General features: G+C 37.9%; 1 protein-coding gene across 2 annotated transcripts in view; it reads left to right on the top strand.

Annotated features, from left to right (window-relative positions):
• The window catches only part of otud7a (OTU deubiquitinase 7A), a 59262-nt gene that overhangs the window by 16152 nt on the left and 26970 nt on the right, over nt 1-16140 (top strand). The window contains exons 1-2 of one of the 2 annotated variants that reach the window (XM_047354577.1): nt 4811-4964; nt 11822-11951. The gene's annotated coding sequence lies outside the window, so the exon portion shown is untranslated. Of the gene's footprint in view, nt 1-4810; nt 4965-11821; nt 11952-16140 lie in introns of those variants that run through there. The other variant, XM_047354569.1, reaches the window with a different exon arrangement.

The raw sequence follows: 16140 nt of genomic DNA, 5'->3' as shown, positions 1-16140 counted from the left end.
GATTCTGATTCTGATTCTGAACTTAAGAAGACTGAATGCTGAAATCGAAAGATTTAGGATGTGCACATTTATCTAGGATTGGGCATCGTTTGAATTTGAACTATTCTGGTTCCAATTCCTCATTTCGATTCCAGTTGCTAGTGACTCTCGATTCCGATTCTTTTAGGAGGCAGGTAAAAAATTTTTTACATGGTTTAAATGAGGTAAGCAGAGTTCTTTTTGGATGAAATAATCTTTAATCATTCCTCAGGTGTGTGCTGTGCACCGGACATTTCGCAGCACTATTCAAAATTCAGCTCAAACATTTATGTGATTATACTTTTGAAGCTAACTGACAACACCAGTTCTCGCCCATAAATGTGCAGTGCAGGCAGTGTGCACAGGAGCATTCAGATGCAAAGAGACATTACTGCTTCCAGCAACATCTTTCCCTCGAGATACAGAAAGCAGCACGCTTGAATTTAATTTAAACTTAACACAGTTCAATTCAAATGCCTTATTATGGTAAGGTTAGACCTATGGAGTCCTTAATGGCATAAATTATTCTTTGCACAAATGCCTATCACATTTGTTAGGAGGACAGCTGCACAATATATAGAATTGTAATCGTCATCACAATTCTGATGTGTGCAATATCGCAATATTGAGACTGCAAAGATTGACTTAGATGCAAAATTTGATAGGGATGTTAAATTTCAGTTATTGGGCATTGATGCTTTTCATTTAGGAGGTCAAAGTAATCAAAATACCATTATGACGGACACTAAAAAACATAAATAATTCAAAATCAATATAAACTGACCCATTATTTGCCCAAATCGGCGCACTTCTTTCTGCAGCAGCAGTTCATTGACGGAGACATTCAGCTCCTCACCTCCATGCAGCCTCTCACCTGACCAAAACAATGAGCTGCTGCTCCAGGTTTTAAACTCTGTTAAAATATATAATATATATATATATAATATAATATATATATAATAGTACATCCAGAAAAAAAAAGTTAGCCTCTTAGCGACAAGGCAAACACAACACATTGTTTGGAGGTACTTTACCTATGAGACAGACGGATAGAAAAAGCACAAAATAGTGCAGGATGCCACATGTTAGCTGTGCTAATGCCACTAATATTTGAAGGCAACTTAAAAAGGTCAGTAAAGCTCTTGTATCTGCAGGAGTGAAATAGTAAACCTCCTGGAAAACACAAGCTAATGCTATGTGTTTAAATATTAGCTTCACAGACACGGACAGCTAAATTATGGTTTTATTATGGTCTGAGATCCCCCGTTGAGATGCGCTTCCCAGGTTCCATAGTTCAAACCATGCAACGCTCCGGTCTTTTTTTCCGTAAGAACAACAAAACAGACCCTGGCAAACATCCAGTTGACAAGAACACTAAAAGGAGCTCGAAGGAAATAAATGAAAAGGATTCAACTTAAGTAAACCACAAACACAAAAGGCCAGGGGTTTGAAATTGTTCTAACACACAAAGTTAAAGGATATTAAGTGTTTAAAAGGATTACACGTTTTTTAAGGCTTTTTTTTATTTTTGCTGTCCATTATTGAAAACATACAGTGCTTTATATACAAAGGTAATTCAATTAAATTTAGCTTACAATTGGAGAGACTGGTTTTATAAATATATAAATAGCAGGTTGATAACTTTAAAGTGAGAATTTAGTTTACTGTCAATATCTGTATATAACACATTCTTCCAGCCTAAGGAAAAATTTGGGAAAACTTGCACCGCACCTCTCACCCAATGACTCCAGCTCCCCCTGCGACCCTGCAAGGATAAGTGGGTATAGACAATGGATGGATGGATGGATGGATGGATGGATGGATGAACAGAGATAAAACTTAACCAATGTTTCCTCATTGGCTTCACAAAAAGTACAATTTACATTAATATCACCTTAAAGTCTCTGAAGGCAGTGGTTAGTTGGCTAGAACCTATAAAACATCAAAGAAATCTCCTTTACTTGTTGGCCAAAAAGAACATTTGTTATAAAAGCCTGACTTTGTCCCAGCAGATATTTTCCACAATGCTGGAAACAACAATTCGTTCTACTGCAGTACGAATCACTGCAGGAAAATGTTAATCAGCTGACAGCTCAGACGGCTACTAAAAAGTGTACCTCTGGTTAGACACCTCCCAACATCCGCCTTTCTATTTTAGCTGCACAGGAAGAAGGGCTGGATTTGAAGGTTCACCGATTAATTTAGAAAGGAAACTGATATTCAGATTAAAACTGAACTCTCAGTGAAAGAAAAAGCATCAATTCCCCTGCTTGGTTTGCGTGGGACATTATGACACCCCAAATTTCCCACGCTGGTAAAGTGTGCCTTGTTTCAGTCACATGAATGGATTCTGATAATTATTAAATATTGATGCAAGGTGGAAATTATGTGTTTTTCCAGAATCATATTAATTTATTTCCTCAACATGTCTTTGCAGCTTCTCCACGTTGGCGGTTTTGCTGCAACCCGATGTTGAAACTGTTGTCTGCTTACACAGTTTTGTAGCTTATCAGAAATATCTCAGCTGTTTCCATTGTTGTAGGAATAAAAAGCTTGTGCTTTGTTTCTTTTTCTCTGCCTGACCATAACAGAGAGGGTGGCTTGACATTTTTGTTGCGCACAAGCATGCGAACAAGTGCGGGGTAGGAATTAATGCCATCTTTTATTAGTCTTCTGTGTCTTGTGAGTGCTTTGTGGAAGCGCTTGCTTTGTTAGTTTTGATATTGGTTAACATATTGAGGGCACACTGAGTGGGTAACCAGTAAAATTCACACACAGAGACATTGATTTGTTCCTGTGCACTCCGGAGAAGGGGGATCACGGGCTGTTTATCTAAAAGTGAACACAGCAGTTACAGCTTGTGGCTGCTTGGCCCTTGAAGCTGCAGCTTAACTCGCTCTTTGGTGATGGAGCCACAGTTAGGCCCGCCGGCCAAACGGCTCAACCAAGCCAAAATAAATTTCACCCCCTGTTTGACCTGAAGAATCTCAAAAAGTCAGACTAGCAAGGGAAGGATCAGACTCACAGAGTTTTATTAATTTACAGTGCCTTGCAAAAGTATTCATAACCCTTAAACGTTTTTACATTTTGTCACATTACAGCCAAAACTTTAAGAAGCATAGTCTTAATGTAACAAGCCAACACAAAGTAATGTATTAATTTGACATCCATAAATAAAATCCAACACAACAAATTGTCTCCAGAGTTTACATAGTTATTAAACAGAGTAGACCTGCATGTAATTAAATGTGTTTATTAATTCAGCTGTTCTGTGAAGGTCTAAGACTTTTGTTGAAAAAAAATAGTGCAGCATCATAAGGACCAAGGACCACAGCAGGTGGGGAGAGGGTTGTGGAGGGGTTTTAAGCAAAATTAGATTACAAACCAACTTCTTGGAGCACTGTTCAGTCCATCGTCTCAAAAGGGAAAGAGTGCAGCCCAACTGCAAACCACGACATGTGCTTCCACCTAAACTTGACATCCTGGGCTAGGAGAGCCTTAGTCAGTGAAGTAGCCAAGAGGCCCTTCATAACTTTGGTGGAGCTACAGAGATCCACAGCTCAGGTAGACTCAGCAAATCTGGCCTTTATGAAAGAGTGGCAAGAAGAAAGCCATTGTTGGTAGAACACCTTTAGAGGTCTGTGTTGCAGTTTGCTACAAACCATGTAGGAGACGTAGCAAACATGTGGAAGAAGGTGCTCTGGTTAGAAGAGACCGATATTGTACTTGTTGAAGTTAGTCTCAGGGGAGAAACTGATGCAGCTAAAGTCTGAGCCAAGGCTTTTTCGGTTAGATGAATCCTCCCAAGTCATGTGCTAAGTCGGCATGGGTTACATGTTTCCATGTTCAGTTACACATTGGTTCGCTGACAGCTGTGGCCGGCACCCTTCATAAATCATGGCAGCGCTAGCAGAGGTGTAAAAAGCCTTAAATTTAGCTTCTGTTGCTAAAGCTTAATTTCACACTTCTGTTGTCTCTTCACTCTGGGTGGTAAATAGGTGAACTTGGATTGTTGTCCAGCTTTGTTTTTTTAATTATTGGCAGCGAATGATGTTGTCTTTCCTATTTTGATTGAGTGGTTAAGAGGAAGGTGCTTCTGTGTCACAGGGAGAAGGCATGCATGAATTATTACATCAACCTTCCTAGACACTGTGTGATTGATTTAAAAAGTATATTTTACTAAATTTAGTTGACACTACCGCACATTTATTAAAATGGGATACCCTGCGTCTGGACTTCATCTTCTACTAGTCTCATTGAGCTTTGTTTATTGATGCTTTTGTTTGTTTTTTCTTTGTTGCTTTACAAACCGTACGTCAGTTTGCTGCCTTTTAAAAAAACTGTAAAAGCCTAAAAACAGAGGAAATCTGAAGCTAATGTACTGTAAAAAATAGACAAGACCCCTTCGTGGAGGCTGAAACGAAATAATTTATATGTACATAAATGAATAAAATGTGACTTCTTTTAGAGCCCACACATTGCCTAAGTGTTCCCACCACTAATAGTAATCACATAAATATTAATCAAAATAAAAAGAGGCTTTTAAAAGATCTTTTTTACACCCACAAAAAATGCATAAACTCTTGTTGACCCTTAATAATTAATGTTTTGTCGTTATGGAAAAGATTGAGTGGAAAGCTTAGAATCTCAGTGCGTGTTTTCACCTCCCACCTACTGTGTACCAGCCTCACATGTGGGCGATCACTGCTCACTATGGAGACAATTATCTCAGCTATAAATCATCCTGTTACTGGAAAATGGTTACGTTCACATTAAGACGTGCAGTTCATTTTGCAGGTTTCTTTTTTGTGTGTGTAAAAGTGTTCTGAATGATAAATACTCTTCAGTGTCGGTATTGTGTTACGGCGTGTTTCTGGTCGCTGCCAGTGTTGTTCTGCGAAGCTGCTGTTTATTTATGAGGTTCCTTCAGATCCACTCACAGTTAAGTAAGTCCTTACTTTTTAATCAGCCAGCTTGTTTGCTGCCAGCCGGAACTGCAGAAGCTTAATTTTTTTGAAATGAATGATATTGCGATTTTAAAGCAGGTCCAGAAACCTCATAATTTAAAGAGGTATTGTTGTTACCTTGTGCTGTAAAGTAGATTTTAAATCAATCAATATAAAACAGTGTGAATTATTAAATCCATAATATTGAGCATCATGCAGCTCTCATAAGAGTTGACCCAACAACATTATGATGGCTTACACATAATAGATTAAAGAGCATTGCTTCGGTTTATAGCTTTTTTTACTGCTTTATTCATCTAAAACTGCTGGTGGTGTAGGGGTTAAGCGCGCGACCATGTGCAGAGGCTATAGTCCTCAATGCGTCTATCCCGGGTAAGAGTCCTGGACCCTGCGACCTTTGCCGAATGTCTTTGCCCTTTTTTCTGTCTACCTACTGTTGGAAAAATGAAAAAATAAAGGCCTCTAGTGATGCAAAAAAGAGCTAAAACTGCATCTAAGGTTGCCAACTACCAGAAAATGTGAGAATTGTTGCTTGTGATCCCTTTTTTTTAAAGCAAACTAAAGACATATCCTTTCAGTTTGGCTTTTAGTTTAATTACTTGCTAGTCATTAACAATTTTGGCCCGTGTTGTCTAACTGTCTAACTCTGTCTTTAAGATTTTATTACAAATATTGTGGTCTTTGTATGTTTGCTACATTGCTGTGCATAAAGTTGGAATAATTTTCTTTTTATACACATTTCTTTTTTTATCCGGGTTAAATTTTTATTGTGATATGTTTGGTAGAGGAAGATTAATTAAAGTTTGAAGATATTTATGCCTTATCTGTCAAGAATAAATCACATTGTCACTTTCACTTAATAAAAAGAGGAAAAAAATATTTTATCCCATCTTCATGTTCAACAGAGTACTGATCTATCAATCAAACCGTTCACATAGCCCATTGTAACACAACGTGCTTCACAGAGGCTGTTTTGTTTGCATTACAGTTTCTTAAATGTTTTGTGAATATATATAATTTATATTTTTATTAGCATTTCATATTTCTTTACAGTTTCCTCAGTAAACCGCACTTTTGCCTTTTTTTTAGTTCCCCATGCTCTAAAATAGTTTGATTTATTTTCCTAGTTTCATTAGATTAGTCTGTTTGTAATCTCTGTAAAGCATGGATGGATGGATATGCACATCGAAGGTCACTGGTTCAGTGGATCTCAGAAGGTAACAACACAGTGTGCTTTAGGCTTCCACTGCTACTAGGTCTTCTGTGCAGCTTTTAAACTACAAGGTTAAAACAGAACAGAAACAGTGAAGCGACAAAGGGCAGGTGGGTGTTGTTCTGAAACTACACTCTCCACACAAGATCAAAGATAAATCTGCAGTTGCTCATCCGGTGTAAATATAAATAGAACGGACATACAGAGTTATATCTGATTAGCAAATGTGAAGATCCACAGCATGTGTTTGCAATGTTGTGTTGAAACAACTTTTGTGGGAACTCACAAATCTGATTGCCTACTTTGACTTGTAGAGTTTTTTTTCAATGAGAATAATTTTTTTTCTCCCTTAAAAAAAAACAATGAATTATGTGGAGATAATTCCTAACAATAACGGCTCGTATTAATGACATTGACACTGTATATGCGTCCTCCAGTGAGAGTTAAACCATCTGACCAATGGCACTCCCCAGACTAATGATTTTGTGGAAACCTTATTAGCCAAAGAACTATTGTGCTGCACTTTTTGTAAACTTCTCAAAGGCATTTGACAGTGTAGACCATGGCATCTTATGCCAGAGGCTTTCGGATACAGGCCCATATACCAAGCCATCACATGGTTTTTAAACGATCTGTTTGGTCATAAGCAGTGTGTTCAACTCAGTGGTCTTTCCTTCTGTTACCTAAATGTCACCAAATGTGTCCCTCAAGGTTCTGTATAAGTGCCTGTGCTTTTTACAATTTATGTTATTATTACGAGATGTCACTGAGGACCAAGTTGTTTATTGTCATCCAAACACAGTTGCCCTGGTGTATGTTCATCTCTGATTGCATTTAATGTTATTCCATCCACTTTAAACAGATACCAAACACTGAAAAACAAGGGCAGGTGTTTTCAAACCAAAATAAAATCCCTGCAGTCCTGCCTTCTATTGTGTCCACCTAAGGTAACCCAATTGACTTTGTGTCTGGTTATATTTATCTCGGCATTTTATTTAAAAAAACATTTATTTTAAGTCATATATTGAACTTCTTAAAAAGTCTGTAAACGTTGTCCTAATTCAACAATTAAATGTAGACACATTCTCAAATGTGTCTAACAGATTAAAACAAAAAAATTCTAATTGAAGTATTTTTAAAGCAAACAGAAAATAAAGGGATTTACATGATGCTCCCCATTTTTGGATTAGAGCGCATGTCGACAATAGCATGATGTTTGCTAATGTATATAAACTGAAAAAGTGAAAGTTTTCCATTTTTATGCATGTATTAAACTAAAAACCTCCCAGATTTTTTAGTATTTGACCACCGATTGTCAGTAATGGCTAAATTAGTTGATTTCCATCGCTAGCTGATTTAATTGAAGCATCACTTCTTAATAAATAGAAGTTTGAGAATTGCTGATATTGAGTAAAAATGTAAATACATCACAGGTTGCAGGCAGTGGAAGTGAAGAGTGACTCTTCAGGTACTGTACATTGACTGAACTGACCTGTTAAAGTTAGAGCAAAAAGCAGAATACTCACTGCCCATCAACTGTACTGCTGCTGCGAATCATATCCTCTCCAGGGACTATAAGGTACGTCTTGATGGTACTGGATTTGACCTCCTTTTATCTTCAGGACTGCCCCAGTTCCTTATGGCATCAGTTCAACAAGGTGTCAAAATATTCCTTAGAGATTATTGTCCGAATTAACATTATAGCATCTTGCTGGAGTTTTTTTGGCTCCACATCCATCACAAAAATCTCTCGTTCCACCACATCCTAAAGGTGCTCTACTGGAATGAGATCTGATGTGAAGGCCTAAATTAATGCTAGGAGTCCAACAGTATACCCAGAAAATCCCCCATATCTTTCCTCCACCACCACCAGCCTGACCATTGGATTACCCCAAATTCTTAATTTTAAGCCATTCTTCTTGCAGGATAATGGCCAGGTCACTACGTGATACTGGTGGAGGAAAACGTTTCCTGACTCGCTCCTCCAAGACACCCCAAAGTGGCTCAATAATATTTAGATCTGGTGACTGTGCAGACCATGGGAGATGTTCAACTTCACTTTCATGTTCATCAAACCAATCTTTCACCAGTCTTGCTGTGTGTATTGGTGCATTGTCATCCTGATACACGGCACCACCTTCAGGATACAATGTTTGAACCAGTGGATGCACATGGTCCTCAAGAATGGTTCGTTGTCCTTGGCAGTGAAGCGCCCATCTAGCTTTGTCTTTGTGTCTTTGTGATACATCACAAAGACTTGCTGTCTTGGTCACAGATGCGCCAGCAAGACATGTACCAACAATTTGTCCTCTTTTGAACTCTAGTATGTCACCCATAATGTTGTGTGCATTTCAATATTTTGAGCAGAACTGTGCTCTTACCCTGCTAATTGAACCTTCACACTCTGCTCTTACTGGTGCAATGTGCAATCAATGAAGACTAGCTACCAGGCTGGTCCACTTTAGCCATGAAACCTCCAACACTAAAATGACAGGTGTTTCAGTTTCATTGTCCAACCCCTGTAGTTTGCAGTTTATGGTGAACACAAAACAAGGTCACCTGAACGCACCCAGCACCTTCTGGATAAAGTGGTAAAATGAAAGATAATAAAGCATGACAAACATGAGGAGTCATATTACATATTATTATTTATCTTGTTACATCCGTAATTGATATTTAAATGCATCGTAGCTGTCTGAATCATTGTCGAATAAAATCATGAATTATTGGGTTTATCGAAATGTTACTTATGTTTCCTGCAGAATATTGTTTACTATTTAGCTTGACAATAATGTCAAATCAGAGCGATGTGGTTATTTCAATCAAACAGGAGTGTTTTTAAAACCTTACTTCTCTGAGGCTGCAAATGCTTCATTTCCAAAGCAAACTGCTACCAACTTAGAAACATTCCCCTCTCAAATCACAGTTCTTTTCATGTGAATCCTGTTTTATGAGTCTGTAAATTATTTTTTGTTTTATTTTGTAGTTCACATCAGAGAGGTGGCTGGTGGGTGTGCGCTAGAGGGTGACACGGGAGTGGATTTTCTCTCCTGTCCCATCCCGCTCCCACAGAAAAAGGTCTTGTCACATCCCAATCCCAGGCCAGCATAACAAAAAAAATCCTGTCCCGTCCCACTCCTTGTAAATTGACTCCCACTCCCGTCCCGCTCCCATTCAGAACAACTCCCACTCCTGTGCCACTCCCATTTTTGTTTTCTTCATTTAGTCTTTTGGCAATTTCTTTGTTTGAAGGACCAGTTAGGTCCCTGTTTTTAGCTGTAGTAAAGGCCAGTTAAAGTAAAAAAAATAATAATGAAGAAATAATAAAATATCAAACAAGGAAACAGACCATGCCTATCTTAGTTGAATAAACAAAATGTACCTAGTTGTATTTTACTCATTTATTAAGTGATTGTTTCCTTTGAACAATGACATTACTTTTATGTTTCAAGTTGCTGAAACGAAAGAAAAATGCACCTAGCAAGAGAAATGTACTTGTTGAACAAAAGGCCAAAAAGGCATTACCTTCATAATTTAGAAACTGTACCTCAATGGTTCACAGCCCTGGTCCTCAGGGACCCCTTCCCTGCAAGTTTTAGATGTGTGTCTGCTCCAGAACACCTGATTTAAATTCTGACATGACCTCCTATACAGGCATCAAGAATGGAGGGTCAAACTGGACAAAATTAATACAATAAAATCATCATTAAATAAATGAATGTTGTGAATATCCCATAAGTGAAGTAAATGTAACATGAAAGAAATGTAACATTAAATGTGCCATTAAATTAAAGGTACCATTTATTTATTTAATACATCATTAGAAACAATAAATGTACCATTATATCATGAAATGGAATATTATGAAATTAAATGTGCCACTGAATAATTAAGTATAGTTTTAAAGATGACATGAGGTAATTAGTGGTACACTTAATATTATTGATGTATTAAATAAATTGTACATTTAATGGTACATTCAATTTTTTCAATTTCACAACATATTTATTTAATATCTTCCCTTAATGAAGCCTTTCAACAAGGTCCACGAGGGGACAAGGGGAATTTTTTCTCTTTTGTGTCCCCACGCAATAGTCTTTGCGTTATTTCGCAATACTTTGTGGGATAGTTTCCAAACCAGATAACTGCAAAAATGAAACAAACACTACACCCGTTTTGAGATTTATTGAGTTTTATTTTGAAATCAGCCTTAAATAAAATTATCTTCAAATGAGACTAAAAGACAGTTTTTATCCACAAGCTGTCAAACAAACTACTGAACTCTGGACCATAAAACTGCACGAAACCACATCTGTGACACTTTATTTCCTTATTACTGCTGCATGATGTGTACTTTTTTTTGTACGCCATTAGTGTTTTTGTTTTTATCGTGATTTGAACGGTTCTTCTTATCCTAAGCATTTCATCGCATTGTTTACTGCGTGTTAACCTGCATATGACAAATAAACCATATCAATGACATATCAGTGTTTGTTTTATGAGCAGTTTGTCATCTGTGCTGCTGCTCCAAAATGCCGAACGCAAGTATTGCGTGGGGACGCAAAAGTAATACATTTCCCCATGTCCCCTCACAGGCTTCCGTATCTTACCTCTTAAATCTTTAGAGCACATGCAGCAATTTTGTTGGTCAGATGAGACTTGACACATGTTGGTACTTTTGGTTTGATGAATAAAGAGATGCAGGGCTGATTTAATCCAGAATTTGCCAAACAAGTGTCCCTTAATCACTGGTGAACTTGATTACGACTAAACACGTTTTACAAGCAGCAGACTGCGTGTTAACAGCGCTACATTAAACTCTCCTGAAGTTCGGTAATATTTGCGACTTTCCTGTCAGCTCTATGAGTTTAATAGATAAGTCCTTACTTTTGACTTTACGTTACAAATCCAATTTTACCACGTCCAGTTCTCCACCTGCGTTTGCTCCCTCCATTCTGAACGCAGGTGGAAAACATCGAGCAGAAGCACTGTTGGCTTGTGGGTCGTGTAGTTCGTTTGACTCACATTATAGTATAGGCTTCTTGGAAAAAAAACTACACAATGGCGGCGACGATTCAAGTTTTTTTTTTTCTTAAAATTATAACAAAGTCTCAGTTTTACATTTCCAAGGACAATTGATCCTAGTTTATTTTCCCTCCTATTGGTTAGCCCCCGCTCCTGTCTGCTCCCGTTCATTTTTTATCCTGTACTGTCCCAATCACGTGATCTTTACTGATGCTGTCTCCCGTCCCGCGGGATTCCCGTGGGAATCCCGTGATCCGTGGGTCTCCCGAAAAAATGTCAGCCTCTAGTGTGCGCTACAAATGACCTTCCATGTGAAAGATGCACTGCACACTCTAAATAATCACAGAATATAAATGTGACTAGGTTAAAAGTTCATAAAATAGCTCTTAGCTTCAGACTCTAGGAAAGGGCAATCTGGATATACACAAAATAAGGATTTTGGCTAAAAGAGTTATCTGCTGCAGGAAAGTATTTACCTACCCCTTTTAATTATAGAAAATTGTTAAATGCATATAAAACTTCTTTTTTTATTCAGAACAAGGCTGATAATGTTTTTTCTTGAAGATTTTGATGTCCACTGTTGTTCTGTGTCTTCCAGGATTCTCTGCCTCCCCAGAGTCTTCCTCTCCTCTGCTGCCATTGAAACCATGGACTAGAGCAGTGTTTGGTCCTGGCGGTCCTGTGGTCATCAGATGGCTTCTCACCAAATGTCAGCAAAGACTCTGGATGTAAGTTTAAAGACAAACTAAAGCTGTTTTATTATGCACCATTAAGTGACTTCTCATTACTGGTTTTTCTATTATGAAATTCTATAAAACTGAAAATTAAAGAAAAAACAAAAACAATTATATTGAATAGCAAAAATTTGAGTTTCAGTTCTGGCAGTTCATGTGTTGTTTGTTCCCTCTGAACCCGTCGGGATTTTTTCTTTCAAACTGATTTCCGTTGAGTTTCCGCTGCCTCAACTGTCACATTTATCTCTTATGGGCTGGATTTATTGTACCAGTACAGAAAAGCAATTGTCTCCACCAGTGTTATTGGTTATCATCTAATGTTTTTAGTCTTCCCTGAGTTAGAAATAAGAGTAACAATTTGCATTTTTTTATTTGTGTATTCTTGACTGGATCCTAGACTCCCATTGGTCCTTTTCATGTTTATGGAAAATGAAAAAACACAGGTAGCCCACTGGAAAAAAAATTAAACACATAGTTTAAAACAAAATAACATAAACAGACTGAAAAACCCCTTACATTATTCGTGTCATTCTGTTGTAGAAATTCTGGGCAAATATAAAATAAAAACATACATAAGAACTGCTGATCTCCCCTTTTCTTTTGCCTCTATAATTAAAAATATTGCTAATTTCTATATCATTTTGTTTAACGTTATTAGGAAGCACACTGGCAGGGCTGAAGAGCAACATCTGTCTCTGGAGCCACATATAGCCAACACCTTTGGTCTGTAAAAAATTGTAAAAATAAAGTTAGTATCAAAGGTAAAAAAAAAATTACATAGATTGAAATAAAAATAATAATTTTAAAAACTTTGTAGGCTCAAAGTATCTGAATTTAATCTTGCATTTTATTCTTTAAGCAGGGCTGGTTAACTGTTCTATTGTTACCAAACAAGTTAGAGCAAATGTTTAACCAGTTATTGTGTTTCTGTGGTCATTTTATATGTCATTGCATCATTTTAGTAGCTGTTAAATGGAATACTTTCTGTCAGCAATGTTGCAATGTGAAAACAGTGAAATACTCTTGTTTGGTTTAGTCCTGTGGTGGTGTTTTTAGATGAATGCTGTCAGCTTTCAGTTTTGTTGTTGTAATGCCCCTCTGTTTTTGTAAGCATGATTCATGATGGCAGATAAATCTGCTAAAAAGTGACTTTGAATAAGAGGAAGCTGGGTTTTTCTGTGGCCCACATTATTTTTCGTCAGGTGTGAGATCACGCTTTTTCATGTTTCTGAGTCATAATTAGCTCCACCATGGAAAAGCAATGTGAACATCACTGCTTATAGGTGGGGGGAAAGTGAGGTCATGGCTTACAATAATCTGCTCTACACTACAAGGTAAGAGGAGTTTAGTACTGCAAAGCAATATTCTTTCTTAAAGGTTAGCTTCACCCATTAAGTCATTTATGCAGTAATGGAATATTTAGTTCCTCAAAGAAAGACAATGGTTGTGTTTAGGGCTGGAGGAGGAGGTTCCTGTGAACATGGTTTTCTCTTTATAGACACTGGAAAAATTAATATTGTACCTGTCTATTTTCATAACTAATGGATATTTTTTTAAAACAAGGACCGTCAACATTAAACTGGAAGTGATCACATTCATATCTCAGACAGGGTTTATGAATTACAGATCATTAATCACAGTTAATACACAACACAGAGCAGTGAAACATCGGAAAGCAGAAGATAAATCATACATGGTTTTACTTTTGTTTTTTTACAGAAAAACTCTGAAAAGTGTTTTGTGTCAAGATTCTCTCAGTTCAAGTGTAAATATTTTCCTTCAGAAAACAGCTGCACTTCCTCCATAAGCCTTTTATTTTCAGTTTTATAATTTTCAAAATTATTTCAGATCTTAAATCATTCTAAACCTTGTTGTTCACCATCCTGTTGACATAGCAGGGCACCAATAACCCCTCAGCCATCAGGCTGCTGGTGTGTACACAGAGGCCCGGTGTCATAGTCTCCTGCCTGTGGGCGTTTGTTTTTTTTCTGCTGGTGCTCTGAGCTCAGTTCTTTTGTCACCCACCCAGCCTCTGCTGGAATGAAAGTTATGCATGGACTAAATTATTCCACAAACCACGGGAGTGAATGCATCTGCATTTTGACTGTGTTATTTATGACCCAGCAGGGCCTTGCTTGTTGATCATTAGATCCACAGTGCTATATAGTCTCAAATAGGCTCTTCAGCTAGCGTCTAAATGGCGTTGAGCTAAATCATCCAGCTACAGAAACAGACACCAGGTGTCCAGACTTTGAGTCAAAATAAAGTTTTGCTTCTGGCTCGCGCAGAGATCCCTAGTTAGCATCGTGTTCTAGGAAATACCTAAATGTCTTTAGAGTTCCTACAAAGTCATGAAAACTGTGGAAAAACTTTGAATGTGAGTACTCCTGAGCTTTATCCATAGGATAAAAAAATCTGTATTTATGTAAAAAATAAAGAGCTTTTCACATTGCCATATTTTGGTTTGCCACTTAACAACTTGAGTTTTTGTCACTCATTCATCATTACATTTTTATGTATGAAAAAGTAATTGCTCCTTAATTTAATAACTGATACCAATAGATATTGTACGTTTGTGTGTGAGGAATTTTGTATCACTTTTCTTTACTGAGGTGTTTGAATTTATCCTCAATGTTTGGTTGGCGGGCTGCACGGTGGCGCAGTTGGTAGCACTGTTGCCTTGCAGCTAGAAGGTCCTGGGTTTGATTCCCAGCCAGGGGTCTTTCTGCATGGAGTTTGCATGTTCTCCCCGTGCATGCGTGGGTTCTCACCAGGTACTCCAGCTTCCTCCCACAGTCCAAAGCAATGCCTGGTAGGTTAACTGGTAACTCTAAATTGCCCTTAGGTGTATGAATGAGTGTGTGCATGGTTGTTTGTGTGTTGCCCTGTGACAGACTGGCGACCTGTTCAGGGTGTACCCTGCCTCTCGCCCGTAGACTGCTGGAGATAGGCACCAGCTCCCCCGTGACCCACTATGGAATAAGCGGTAGAAAATGACTGACTGTTTGGTTGGCACAAAATGCCTGTTTATGGTCATACTACAGCATCTCAAACAGATTACAGTCTTGACTTTGACCTGGCCACTTCAAAACCTTAGTTTGCTTTCTTTATCTGGTCATTAGCTAACTGGCCTGTGCTTTGAATAATTTTCCTGCTGCACAACACAAGTGTGCTTAAGATTCAGGTCACAAACTGATGGATGGACATTCTCCTTTAGGATTTTAAGGTAGAGAGCAGAATTCATGGTTTCAACAATTACAGCAAGTCGTCCAGGTCCTGAAGCGGCAAACCAGCCCCAGAGCATCACACTACCAACACCATGTTTCACTCAGAGTGGGATGTTCTTTATCCGAAATGCTGTTTTAGTTTCATGCCAAAGGGGCACAGATCTTTCATAAAGTCCAACTTTAGTTTCATCAGTCAAAAAAATATTTTTCAGAGGTTTTCCAAAGGGGATCATCACAATTTTTGGTAGAAAATGTGGTACCGGTTTCTCTCTAATGGATGCCGTTTTTGTCCAGCCTGTCTCTTTTTGTTGAATCATGAACACTGACCTTACTGAGGAAAGTGTTGTTCTGGATTCTTTTGTGACCTCCTGGATGAGGCTTTGATGCGATTTTGGAGTAATTTTTGTAGATTGGGCTGCTCCACTGCTCCTTCACTGGAACAGTAGTGGACCTTAGAGTGGCTTTGTAACACTTTGCAGACTGATTGATTGCAATGACTTAATTTATCATCTGTTCTTGAACTTCTTTAGGTCTGGGCATGATGTGTTGGTTTTTCAGATTTTTTAGCCGCTTGCATCTTGTCAGACAGGTCCTATTTAAGTGATTTCTTGATTTTACAAGTCTCGCAGTAATCAGGCCTGGGAGTGGTTAGGGACACTGAATAAAAAAAATGTGGTTTACAGTAGTTTATTTGTGATTCAACTATTATACATTCACATAGGGACAAGTTGGTTTGGATAGCTTCTTTCCCTCAATAAATGAAATAATCATTTGAAAACTGCCCTTTGTATCGTCTTTGTCTAATTCTGAAATTTATCCCGTGAAATGTAGAAATGTGCCAAAAAAACTAAAAGCAGACGAAATCTTTAAGGGGACACATACATTTTCACTTCACTGTAAAACCCCACAAGGCAAATGCTGTGTCCATAAATGTTCATAATGTCAGGAAAAAGAAG

This window comes from Girardinichthys multiradiatus, chromosome 2 (genome assembly GCF_021462225.1).
Source record: "Girardinichthys multiradiatus isolate DD_20200921_A chromosome 2, DD_fGirMul_XY1, whole genome shotgun sequence".
NCBI classification, from domain to species: Eukaryota; Metazoa; Chordata; class Actinopteri; order Cyprinodontiformes; family Goodeidae; genus Girardinichthys; species Girardinichthys multiradiatus.
The sequence above is the reverse complement of the archived record's forward strand: the minus strand, read 5'-3'. Positions and strand labels throughout refer to the sequence as shown.